The 13,985-nt window shown below is 33.5% G+C and overlaps 1 protein-coding gene across 3 annotated transcripts in view; it reads left to right on the top strand.

The window, feature by feature from the left end:
- LOC131393173 (cylicin-2-like) overlaps window positions 1-13,985 on the top strand; it is a 163,873-nt gene that overhangs the window by 121,917 nt on the left and 27,971 nt on the right. For 2 of the 3 annotated variants that reach the window (XR_009215888.1, XR_009215887.1), the window contains exons 1-2: window positions 3,078-3,507; window positions 5,822-5,864. The exons of the other annotated variant lie outside the window; for it this stretch is intronic. The gene's annotated coding sequence lies outside the window, so the exon portion shown is untranslated. Of the gene's footprint in view, window positions 1-3,077; window positions 3,508-5,821; window positions 5,865-13,985 lie in introns of those variants that run through there. 3 annotated transcript variants of the gene reach the window in all.

Here is a 13,985-nt window from a genome sequence, read left to right on the forward strand (position 1 = left end):
TATCTTAGCCTCTCTTCTCTTTTCTGTCTATATATTTCGCTGAGTTATTCCACGCATTCCCATGGCTTTATATACTATTCTTATGCTGTTGAATCCTACATTTTAAACCCAGTACTGACTTCTCCACTCAGCTCCAAATTCATATATACAAACATTAAAGCATCTACTCGACTCTCTTCCAGGCATCTCAAAATTAACAGGTCCCAAAGAGAACTCTTGACACCTGTCCACTTTACATTGCTGACTCCTTCAAATTGTCCATTCTCAGCTTAAATTTTACCTTTCCAGACATTTTTAATAGATTTTACTTTTTTAGAGCAGTTTAGGTTCAAAAAAATTGATAAGAAGGTACAGAGATTTCCCATACATCCCCTGCACCTGGTACCTTCCCCCACTATCAACATCCCCCACCAGAGTAGTACATTTGTTACAAGTGATGAACCTACATTGATTATCATTATCACCTAAAGCCCGTAGTTTACATTAGGGGTCACTCACGGTGTTGCACATTCTAAGGGTTTTTAAAAATGCATAATGACATATATCCACCATTGTAGTATTATACAGAGTAGTTTCACTGCCCTAAATATCCTCTGTGCTCTGCTTCATCCCGTCCTTTCCTGTTACTTCACGGATTTTTTTACGGTCTCCATAGTTTTTCCTTTTCAAGAATGTCATAGAGTTGGAATCATAGAGTATGTAGCCTTTTCAGAATGGCTTTTTTCATTTAGTAATATGCCTTTAAGCTTCCTCTATTTCTTTTCACGGCTTGATAGTTCATTTCTTTTTAGTACTGAATAATATTCCAATGTCTATTTTATTTATCCATTCACCTACTGAAAGACATCTTGGTTGATTCTAAATTTTGGCAATTACGAATAAAGCTGCTATAAACATCCATGTGCAGGTTTTTACATGGACATGAATTTTCAACTCCTTTGGGTAAATACCATTGAGTGCAATGGCTGGATTATGTGATAAGAATATGTTTAGTTTTGTAACAATACAATATTTTACACTTACAAATTTGCTAAGAGGGTAGATCTTTTGTTAAAGTTTCCTTATCACACAAAAAATGGTAATAAACAAAGAGGATGGGAGGAAATTTTTGGAGGTTATGGATATGTTTATGGCATAGACTGTGGTAATGGTTTCACAGGTGTGTACTTAGCTCCAAACTCATCAAGTCATCAAGTTGTACACATTAAATATATACAGCTTTTTGTATGTCAAAAAATAAAAAGTATATATTTACATATATAATATATATTCTCACACACACACACATATATATACACACACGTACATACATACATACATACAAAAGAAACCTCCAAACTTTCTCTATACTGGCTATACCATTTTGCATTCCCACCAGCAATGAATGAGACTTTCTGTTGCCCTGCATCCTCCACAGCATTTGGTGTTGTGAGTGTTTTGGATTTTGGCCATTCTAATAGGTGTGTAGTGGTATCTCATTGTTGTTTTGGTTTGCATCTTACTGATAACATACAATGTGGAGCATCTTTTCATATGCTTATTTGCTGTTTGTATATCTTCTTTGGTGAGGTGTCTGCTAGGATCTTTGGTTTATTTTTAAATCAGGTGTTTACTTATTGTTGTGTTTTAACAGTTCTTTGTATATTTTAGTTAATATTCCCTTATCAGATATGTCATTTGCAAATATTCTCTTCCAGCCTGTGGCTTGTCTTTTGTTCTCTAGATAGTGTCCTTCACAGAGCAGAATTTTTTTTTATGTTAATGAAGTCTAGCTTATCAGTTGTTTCTTTCATTGATTGTCATTTGGTGTTGTATCTAAAAAGTCATCACCAAACCTAACTTCCTCTAGATTTTCTCCTATGTTATCTTCTAGGAGTTTTATAGTTTTGCATTTTTCATGTAAACCTGTGATCCATTTTGTTCCAGACACGTTTCCCTGTCCATCCTCTCACTGTTCACATCCCTATTACCTAGCTACTTCTATCCTCCAGCATACTTTATTTTTCTATGTAACATGTACAACCATATCTGTCTGTCTATATCTATCTACCTACTTATCTTCTAATCTAATTTATCTATCATATACCGATCTATCTAATCTAAATCACTTATTGCATATTACCTGTCTCCCTGACAAAAATAAAAGCTCTGCCAGGGAAGGAAAATTGTATGACTTACTTACTGCTGTATCTTCAGTGCACAGAACCATCTCAAACATGTATATACACGCATTAATCATATGTCAGGTCAATGATAAATACAATTTGGAATACCTAGTGGAAATAACTTACTTGGGGAGGGCCTCTCCATAATCCCAAACCAAAATATACCAGTCTTAGCAAAGTCAAAGTAAAATAATTATCAGTGTCCTCTCGGAAAGGAAAAAGTCCCAAAGAAGGTAGTTGTGATAGTTTGTAGCAATCTGGAAATCAGGCTACACTGTTCTCTTATTTTGGTGTGCTGACTTATGGGAAATTTATAAACTATGTTGTGATTCTAAGGTTCTGTCTATACAGGCTGGCTTGTTTTTCTCCCTGACCAATTATGTTTATTTTTAAATTTTATCTATTTATTTATTTATTGCATAGAATGATGACTACTGAACACTGCAAGATTCCTAATTATGGAACAAGGATTTATTTATGTCCTTTATTAAGGTGAAAACATGGATTTCTACATGCTATGTTGATTTGTTTTCTTTAAAAAAGTTGTTGTAGCTTTTTCAAATTTTTATCATTTTATAATTCATACTTTCATAGTATTCTCAATGCAAAATAACCAATAACCATTCTATCGATAAGAGAAATGAGGTGCTTTACTTGAGCCAGAGAGTTATAACCACAGAAGGCCTCTTCCAGAAAGGAAGAAAGCATTCCAGAGAGGCATGGTTTTCAGTACAGTCTTGTACCTTTTTAGAACAAAGAACATACATTAAACACACCCAGGATACATTTTCACCAAAGTTTCAAAGAGGTATTTAGTTGCAAATTAGCAGGTCTATATGACCCTGATGTCTGGAAAGGGGCTAATATGGGCATTACCAATAGGGCGTTACCAATAGGGTGTAGGAAGGGAAGTATGCATTCTTATCTTAAGAGAGTGCATTCTTTACTTTAATGGTTAAAGCAGATGTACAATGTATGTTTGATAGGCCATAAGTCAAGCTTCTTTAGTTCAAGGGAAATAAATTTTAAACCTAAATAGTTACCCCATAAACCTCAATATGCAAAAATCTCTTGTCAGTACTCATGCTTGCAACAGCATTTAAAAAAAATACAGAAATAGACAAAGAATAGACCAGTTTCCCCTTTTTCTCCACTCCCACCCTCAATTGACAATTTATATATCTTTTTTAAAAACAACTTTCCAATTGTTTGTCAATTTATCTGGACTGCTTGTCATATTATTGAATTGTAGAAAGTTCTTTATTGAAGAGATTCAATTTGCCTTTTTTGGAGGAGAGAGAGAAAGGGGGAAGGCAAAATTGTCCACTGACCATAAAGTAAGGTAAGTATTTTTCTTTCTTAAGTTGAAATCCCTTCATCTCTAGAAGTGGTATTGAACTAGATGATATAAAATTGAAGCTGGTGGGCCTACAGAGCAAGAAGGTTGAAGAATATAAAAATGGGTATCCTCTTGAATTTCACTGCTTTAACATACTCTCAAATTGTTTCCCTTTCTGCCCAGAAACAAGAATTATTCTTTTCACATTTGAAAGGAGATAAAGCACACAGAGTACTACCCATAAGATTCTAATTCTGCAACTGCTATTTAACTCATGAGGATGTGGCCCAATCTCATTTCACACGGTTCCTCTCAGTGTAACTATGTTCCATCTCAAATGGTTAGCTCAGCTTGGAAGTTATGTTACCTAGCTTCCTACTCTTCCTATTTAGAGACTGGCATAAATAAGTAAAAAAAGTTTTCTTTATGTCTCACTACATAAGAGCAATGAAGGATTTTATCCCCTCCAAAATCCAGGGAAGAAAGCACAGGTGTAGTCTTTTGAGTCTTTACATGTAGCTCTGATTTCTGACCTAAGTTACCCAGGTCTTCCATACGGACTACTAGGATCATCTAAAAATGACTTTACTCATCAGTTTACGCCCTGACGTGTGGCAGAGGATTTTGGCTTTTTTCCAAAGCCAAATGACCCAAATATGGGTTTTGAGCTCTGTTAGAAATATATGGAAATGATTAAAGAAAAACGTTTAAAATTGCAACTCAAATGAGATACAGGCATTTGGTCATTAAAACAAAAATTTTATAATAAAACAATTGTTTATAATAAAACAATTAAAAAACTCCTCCAATCAATAAGAATTAATACCATGTCTCTAAGAAGTATCCAATTTTCTAACTTTTGTTTATCTGCTGACTTTTTCTTCCTGTATGACAATAAGCAGCAGGGATGGCTGGCTGTCTAACCACAGGTTGTTTCTCTGATCTTTCTTCGCCTGATCTCCTTAGTACTAAGGCCAAAAGGGAGGTGAAACAGGATGGGACATAAATTCAAAGGCAGAAATCCATGTACAAGACAACCTCCTATTCAATAATCCTGCCATATGTTTCAGTTCTCAATTTAGAGTTTTCATCGCACAATTTGTATGTGGAAGATACTTTTCCTCTTTTACTGATTAATTTTCCCTTGAGTAAAACTGAGAACTGTAAAAATGAAATACAGATGTTCAAGAATTGCTACTTGTGTAGGCTTGTTGATCAGTGAATATATGATTAAGTCACTGTAAAGACTTGCAGTGATGGTTAAAGATTTTCAGATGTGACTAAAATCACAGAAGAAATGTCATAAAAGAAAAACAAATCTTGTCTTTAGAAATGTATATGTTCTGAAAGAAATATGTCAGACCTCTGGACTCCTTATGTAGAATATTAAAGTGGCCCAATAGATCATTATTTAGGCATCTCTGATATTATAAGATGCTATAAATACTCCATAATATGACTTATCATCAGCAATTGTATGGATATTTGCAAGAAGTTTTTGGTTGAGGATTTTTTTTTTCTTATGCATGTGTGTGCATATGTGTGTCTGTGTTTGTGTAATATTGTCAATATGACAGAGCAAGAAAGAAAAAAATGTTAAAAGTGAGTGTCATGAAAAATGAAACAACTGGTTGACTTGATACTTTGTAAGAAGTCTATTTTATGTAAGAGAGAACAAACATCACATTATGCCCAATGTAAAATGTACACTGATTTTCTGAAATTATGTGAACCTTTAGATATTACCAATTTTAGGTCTTAACATTTAAGTCTTTAATCCATTTTAAGTTAATTTTTGTGTATGATATAAGTAAGATAAGGGTCCAATTTCATTCTTTTGTATGTGACTATTCAGTTCTTCTAACAACATTTGTTGAAGAGATGATCTTTTCTCTATTGTGTATTCTTGGCACCCTGGTTGAAGCTCAGTTGACCATAAATGTATGGATTTATTTCTGGGCTTTCTATTCTGTTCCACCTGCCGATATGTCTGTTTTTATGCAAGTTATCACACTGTTTTAATTACTGTAGCTTTGTAATATATTTTGAAATCAGGACATTGATTCCTCCAGCTTTGTTCTTCTTTCTCAAAATGGTTTTGGCTATTTGGGTTCTTTTATGATTGATTACATGTGAATAATAAAATTGTTCTTTCTATTTTTGTTTAAAATGTATTCAGATTTTCATAGAGATTGCATTGAATCTGTAGATTGCATTGGGTAGTACAGTCATTTTAACAAAATTAAGTCTTCCAATCCATGAACTTGAGATGCTTTCCATTTTTTTGTGTCTAATTTTTTTCATTAATGTTTTATAGATTTCACTGTACATGTCTTTCACCTCCTTGGTTAAGTTTATTCGTAAGTATATTATTCTGTTTGATACTATTGTAAAAGGGATTATTTTCTTAATTTCCTTTTCAGATAGGTTATTGTTATTATTGAAACACAACTGATTTTTGTATGTTGATTTTGTATCTTACCAAATTTCTCAATTTATTTATTAATTCTAATAGATTTTTGTGGAGTCTTTCAGGTTTTCTACATATAAGATCATGTCACCTGCAAACAGTGGTAATTTTACTTCTTCCTTTATGATTTAGATGCCTTTTATTTTTTTTATCTTGTCTAATTTCTCTAATTGGGACTTCTATCACAATGTTGAATAGAAGGGCAAGAATGGGCATCCTTGCCTTGTTCTAGATCTTAGAGGAAAAACTTACATTTTCAAGGTTGAGTATGTTGTTAGCTATGGGCTTTTCATATAGGGCCTTTATTATGTTTTGATAAATTCCTTCTATATTTAGTTTGTTAAGAGTTTTTATCATGAAAGGATGTTGAATTTTGTCAAATTCCTTTTCTACATCTGTTGAGATGATCATGTGACTTTTGTCACTCATTCTGTTCAAGTTGTGTATCACATTAACTGTTTTGTGAATGTTGGAACATCCTTGCACCCCAGGGATAAATCCCACGTGATCTGGTGTATGATCCTTTTAATGTGCTGTTTAATTTGGTTTGATAGTATTTTGTTGAGGAATTTTGCATCTATGTTCATCACAGATATTGGCCTGTAGTTTTATTTTTTTATGTCTTTATCTGGCTTTGGTATCAGAGTAATGCTGGCCTCATAAAATGAGTTTGCAATTGGTGCCCCCTCTTCTATTTATTGGAAGAGTTTGAGAAGGACTGATGTTAATTCTTCTTTAAGTGTTTGATAGAATTCACCAGAGAAGCCATCTGGTCCTGGGCTTGTTTTTGTTGGAAAGTTTTTCATTACTGATTCAATCTCCTTACTGTTATTGGTCTGTTCATATTTTCTGTTTCTTCATGATTCAGTCTTGCTAGGCTGTATATTTCTAGGAATTCATCCGTTCTTCTGGGTTATCCAGTATGTTAGTTTATACAGACATACCTCATTTTATTGTGCTTCGCTGTATTGTACTTCACCGATATTGCGTTTTTCACAATTGAAAGTTTGTGGCATACCTGCATCGAGCAAGTCTATTGGCGCCATTTTTCCAACTGCATTTGCCCAGTTTGTCTCTCTGTGTGACATTTTAGGAATTCTCGTAATATTTCAACCTTTTTCATTATTAATTATATTTGTTATGGTGATCTGTGATCAGTGATTTCTGATGTTACTATTGTAATTGTTTGGGGGGCGTCATGAACCACACCCATATACAGCAAACTTAATGGATAAATCTTGTCTGTATTCCAACTGCTCCACTGACTGGCCGTTCCTCCATCTCACTACCTCTCCTCATGTCTCCCTATTCCTTGAGACATAACAATATTGAAATTAGGCCAATCAACAAAAAATTAAAAAAAAAAAAAAAAAGAAATTAGGCCAAGTAATGACCCTACAATGGCCTCTAAGTGTTCAAGTGAAAGGAAGAGTTGCATATCTCTCACTTTAAATGAAAGTTTTAATTAGAAATAATTAGCTTAGTGAGGAAGGCATGTCAAAAGCCAAGACAGGCCAAAAGCTAGGCCTCTTGCATCAAACACTTAGCCAAGTTGTGAATGCAAATGAAAAGTTCTTGAAGGAAATGAAAAGTGCCACTCTAGTGAACATACAAATGATAAACAAGAGAAACAACCTTATTGCTGATGTGGAGAAACTTTTAGTGGTCTGGATAGAAGATCAAACCGACCACAACATTCCCTTCAGTCAAAGCCTCATCCAGAGCAAGGCCCTAACTCTCTTCAATTCTATGAAGGCTGAAAGAGGGGAAGAAGCTGCAGAAGACAAGTTTGAAGCTAGAGCTTGGTCCACGAGGTTTAAAGAAAGAAGGTTGGCCCATGAGGTTTAAAGAAAGAAGCCATCTCCATAACATAAAAGTGCAAGGTGAAGTATCAAGTGCTGATGTAGAAGCTGCACAAGTTATCCAGAAAATCTAGCTAAGATAATTAATGAAGCTGGCTACACTAAACAACAGATTTTCAATGTACATGGAACAGCCATCTAGGACTTTCATAGCTAGAAAGGAGAATCAATGCCCAGCTCCAAAGCTTCAAAGGACAGGCTATCTCTCTTATTAGGGGCTAATGCAGCTACTGACTTAACTTGAAGCCAATGCTCATTTACGATCCCAAAACTCCTGGGGCCCATAAGAATTATGCTAAATCTACTCTTCCTGTGCCCTATAAATAGAACAACAAAGCCTGGATGACAGCACATCTGTTTACAACATGGTTTACCAAATATTTTAAGCCTACTGCTCAGAAAAAAGATTCCTTTCCAAATATTACTGCTCATTGACAAAGCACCTGGTCACCCAAGAACTCTGATGACGATCGACAACAAGATTAATACTGTGTTCATGACTGCTAATAGAACATCATTCTGCAGCCCATGGATCAAGGAATTATTTCAAATTTTAAGTCTTATTATTTAAGAAATACATTTTGTAAAGCTATAGCTGCCACAGAGAGTGATTCCTCTGATGGATTTGGGCAAAGTAAACTGAAAAACTTCTGGAAAGGATTCACCATTCTAGTTGCCATTCAGAACGTCTGTGACTTATGGGAAGAGGTCAAAATATCAATATTAACAGGAGTTTTGGAAGAAGATGATTCCAATCCTCATTAATGACTTTGAAGGGTTCAAGACTTCAGTGCAGCAAGCAATTGCAGATGTGGTGGAAACAGCAAGACAACAAGAATTAGAAGTGAAGCCTGAAGATGTGACTGCATGGCTGCAATCTCATGATAAAATTTGAACAGGTGAGGAGTTGCTTCTTATAGATGAGCAAAGAAAGTGGTTTCTTGAGATGGAATCTACTCTTGTTGATGCTGTGAAGATGTTGAAATGACAACAAAGGATTTAGACAATTATATAAACTTAGTTCATAAAGCAGTAGAAAGGTTTGAGAGGACTGACTCCAATTTTGAAAGAAGTTCTACTGTGGGTAAAATGCTATCAAACAGCATTGCACACTACACAGTAATCATTCATGAAAGAAGAGTTGACCGACGTGGCAAACTTCGTTGTTGTATTATTTAAGAAATTGCCACGGATACCTCAACCTTCAGTGACCACAACCTTAATCAGTCACAGCCATCAACATTGAGCCAAGACCCTCCACCAACAAAATGATTAAGACTTGCTGAAGGCTCAGATGATGGTTAGCATTCTTTTTGTAATAAAGTATTTTTAATTAAGGTATGCACATTGTTTTTAGACATAATGCTATTGCACACTTTGACAACAATATAGTGTAAATATAACATGTGTGCACTGGAAAGCTAAAAACTTCATATGATTCGTTTTATTGCAATGTTTGCTTTATTGCAGTGATCTGGAACCGAACCAGCAATATTTACAAGGTATGCATATAATTGTTCAAAATAGTCCCTTATGAACCTTTTTATTTTTGAAGCATCCCTTATAATGTCTCCTCTTTCATTTCTGATCTTGTTTGTCTTCTCCATTGTTTTCTTAGTCTAGTAAAATGTTTTTTAAGTCTGTTTATCTTTTCAAAAACCAACTCTTAATGGATTTTTCTTCATTGTATTTTTATTCTCTATTTCATTGATTTCTTCTCTAAACTTTATTATTTCTTCCTTCTGCTAACTTTAGGCTTAGTTTTTTCTTCTTTTTCTAGTTCCCTGAAGTGTAAAGTGAGGTTGTTTATTTAAGATCTTGCTTCTTCTTGTTTTTGTGTGTGTGTGTGTGTGAGGAAGATTAGCCCTGAGCTGACATCCATTGTCAATCCTCCTCTCTTTGCTGAGGAAGATTGGCCCTGAGCTAACATCCATGCCCATCTTCCTCTACTTTATATGGGATGCTGCCACAGCATGGCTTGATAAGCGGTACATCGGTCTGTGCCTGGGATCTGAACCTGCGAACCCCGGGCTGCCGAAGTGGAGTGAGTGAACTTAACTGCTACGCCAACGGGCCTGCCCTAAGATCTTGCTTCTTTTTTAATGTAGGTGTTTACTGCTACAAACTTTCTCCTAGTACTGCTTTTGCTACATCCCATATGTGTTAGTATGTTGTGTTTTTGTTTTCATTTGTCGTGAGATTTTCTAATTTCCCTTTTGATTTTTTCTTTGACGAACTGGTTGTTCAAGAATATATTGTTGAACTTGCACACATTTGTGAATAAACATATGCATATACAGTCCACCATGCTTTTGAGATATGTACCAAGATTACACAATGAGGAAATGATAGTTTCTCCAATAAATAGTGTTCAAAAGAAATGGATAGCCACATGCAAAAGAATGAAAGTAGACCCATATCTTACACCATATACAAAAGTTAGCTCAAAGTGGCTTAAAGACCTAAACATAAGACCTGAAAGTGTGAAGCTCCTAAGAGAAAACATGGAAAATCGTCATGACGTTGGTCTTGGGAATGATATCTTGAATGTGATATTAAGACACAGTCAATAAAAGTAAAAAATAGACAATGGGACTACATCAAATGTAAAATCTTCTATACAGCAAAGGAAACAATCAACAGAATAAGAAGGCAACCTAGGAATGGAAGAAAATATTCACAAATGATATATCTGATGAGTTAATAGTAAAAATATAAGGAACTCCTACAACTCAACAACAAACAATTAAATAACTCATATAAGAAATGGTCCAAGGACTTGAAAAGACACTTGTCCAAAGAAGATATACAATGGCCAACAGGCATATGAAAATGTGCTCAACATCCCTAATCATCAGGAAAATGCAAATCAAAACCACAATGGGATATCATCTCACACCTGTTAAGATGGCTATTATCAGAAAAACAAAAGATAACAAGTGTTTGTGAAGATGTGGAGAAATTGGAACCCTGTATTCTGCCGATTTGAATGTAAAATGGTGTCAGCACTATGGAAAACAGTATGGATTTTCCTCAAAAAATTAAAAATAGAACTACCATATGATCCAGCAATCCCACTCCTAGGTATACATACAAGAGAATTGAAAACAGGATCTCAAAGAGATATCTGCACTCCCATGTTATTGTAGAATTATTCACAATAGCCAAAACATGGAAACATCTAAATGTCCATCAATGAATGAATGGATGAAGGAAATGTGATACATACATACAATGGAATACTATTCCACCTTAAAAAAGAAGGAAATCCTGTCATATCTGATGATATGGTTGAACCTGGAGGACATTATGCTACATGAAGTAAGTCTGTCACAGAAGGACAAATACTGCATGATTCCACTTATACAAGGCATCTAAAATAGTCAAACTCATAAAAACAGAGAGTAGAATAGTGGTTGCCAGCAGATGGAGGGAGAGAGAAATGGGGAGTTGCTGTTCAACAGGTATTAAGTTTCAGTTAAACAAGATGGATAAGTTCTAGAGATCTGCTATACATCATCATGTATATGGTTAACAATACTGTATTGTGTATCTAAAAAGTTCTCAAGAGAGTAGATCTCATGTTAAGAGTTCTTATCACAATGGAAAAAAGAAGAGAGAAAACTAATGGATTATATAGCTCACCTTGGAAGTGCTACCCCCTCTACTACAGAATCTCTTATTTTGTACCTTTTTTGGAAAAGTACTTTTCTTGGCTTCTCAATTTTTGCCCATTCCTTATCATACTCCTTTTAGATCTACCAAATTTTCCAAGCTTTTGGATTTTATAAACTTTGTAAATATTTTGAGAGATGAAATCTGAGTGATTATCTCTAAATACCCACTAATGAGGAGACTGAGGTCAATAAAGATTGAGTTATATATCAAGTTTCCATAGCCTTTCAGTGACAAAATTTGGAGAGAACTCTGGTCTTCAACCTCCCATTCCACTGTTTCTGCTTATGCCTACTAAGAAAAAAGTTTGATTATTGAATGTATGGCTCTATTCTCCTTTGTCACCAAAACATCTCTAATTTAACTTTTGCTTCGTAGCTCTATTTAAACACAGATAAATGGAATCACTATTTTCAGGCTTTATTGAAGAAAGGGAAATAAATTAATGTTCTAATCCAAACCATAGAAATACATATATTTTAATTCCACTCAAGAAAAATATATTTGATATGCAGAATACAACGTTTCCTTGGTAACAATCAATATATTTTATTTCATCATTAATATGAGTTAAATGGCTGATAAAATTGCCTTTTTATTTTCTGCTTCATATAGAACTGATTTTTAGTCCTGAATATATAAATTCTCATAAATGTACTTAGATATATTGTTAGTATTTTTTCAAGTGGAATGCAAATAAAACGTATAAATGTAAATGAAGATTTAAATAAAATTTAAATTATAATTCATTAATCATTAAATTTCAAGAAAAATAAGATTTTCTTGCAACAAATTTGGATGAGTGATACATTGTCTTGTTGCTTTCAACAAAACTTTCTAATTTTAAGATAAATTGCTTTATGTTATTAGGTTTGATAAATAATGATTATTTGCTACTAAAAGAAGTAAGGAAAACTAATCTCTGTTATTGCGACTTTTCTGAAAATTGAAATTATGACAAAATATAAAGTGTCAAATAAGCTTCTATAAACTATTAAATGTTTTGATTTAGGTATCATCACCAGAAAAATATTATATTCTTTGTATTTGAAGAAAATCTCGACAAAATATATTATCATAGAATTTAAGAATTTTTTCGTTAAGGAATTTTTTCATATGGATTGAATTATGAATGTAATATCCAAATATTTAGCCAATTTATTAAAATAGTTTCTACTCCTTTCCTGATTGTCAAACAATTATGTTCATTGTCTCTATTTTAGACAATTAAAAATCTTCAATAATCATGCTGTCATGAAAAAAAGCATTAAAAGGTTTGTCATATTGGCAATTTACTTATTTCTATTAATAAATACATATTTTAAAAAAGTAAATGTGTGACCATAAAAATACGTATATGTAACTATAGGTCCTGATTTTAGCAGAGTAGTGTATCCTGAATTTTAAAATATATTTATTATTGGATAATTTCAGTTTATCTGAATATTCCAAAATTTCTTAAATGATTTTTGTTGTGGGAGAATTTAGTTGTTTTTGAAATTATTTTTATTACACCTTAATGAAGAAAGCTTATATAAATTTGTCATACATCTTATGTAATGTTCTCAAACATATTCCTAGAAGTGGAATAATCAATTATTTGAACATTTTAAGGCCTTTTGAGCCTTGCCACATTTTTTCTTCATTAATATTGTGCTAATCAGCATTCCCAGTAGTAGTTCAAACGTTTTACTCTCATTCTGCTCCCACTCAGAGCTAATATTGATATTGTACTTTTTAATATTATCTTCTTTTGTTGCGATATCAATAGCATGTTGTCAGTTTTATATTATTATTTTTAAGAAGTTAACTTTAATTTTTTATAATATATAACTAACATATTTTGTCAATGAAAGGGTAAGAATATTTTTGTTTCCTATGCCATAGCATAATTAGTAATTTAATCATATTGTTTTCTCCTTTCTCCCGATTGTCCATTTTAAACCATATTCAGTTGCTTTTAGATCATATTTTTCACTTTTTATTTTATATAGCTGTTCTTAAAACACTCCTTGATAGTTACAATGTTTTTAATAATATTCACAGAAGTTTTATCAGTTTAACAGAAATAAGATTTCCTATAGTTTAGTTATTTAAGAAAGTGAGCTCTGAAGTCAGACTGCCTAGGTTCAAATCCAGTCAGTGTGTAACACTGTATAGACTACTTCATCTTTCTCAGTTGGCCTCATTGTGGCCAAGTGTGTAAAATGTGGATGACGGTAGTGACTAAGGTAGTTCTCAGAATTAAAAACAGAGTTAATGTATATAACATAATTGGAACAGTGCCTGGTATATAATAAGCACTTCATAAAGGGCAATGCCAATTAAAGTAAATAAAGTAAATATAGGGTTTCTAAATGCAAAGCATAGAGCTAAGTGTTTCCCAAATATTATATTTCCCGAAGGAGAGAAGAGATTGGGCAAGATTTCATATTTGATATGGCTAAGAATGCTCCTAAACCAACATCAATCCA

The sequence above is a fragment of the Diceros bicornis genome, chromosome 28 (genome assembly GCF_020826845.1).
Source record: "Diceros bicornis minor isolate mBicDic1 chromosome 28, mDicBic1.mat.cur, whole genome shotgun sequence".
Classification (NCBI taxonomy): domain Eukaryota; kingdom Metazoa; phylum Chordata; class Mammalia; order Perissodactyla; family Rhinocerotidae; genus Diceros; species Diceros bicornis.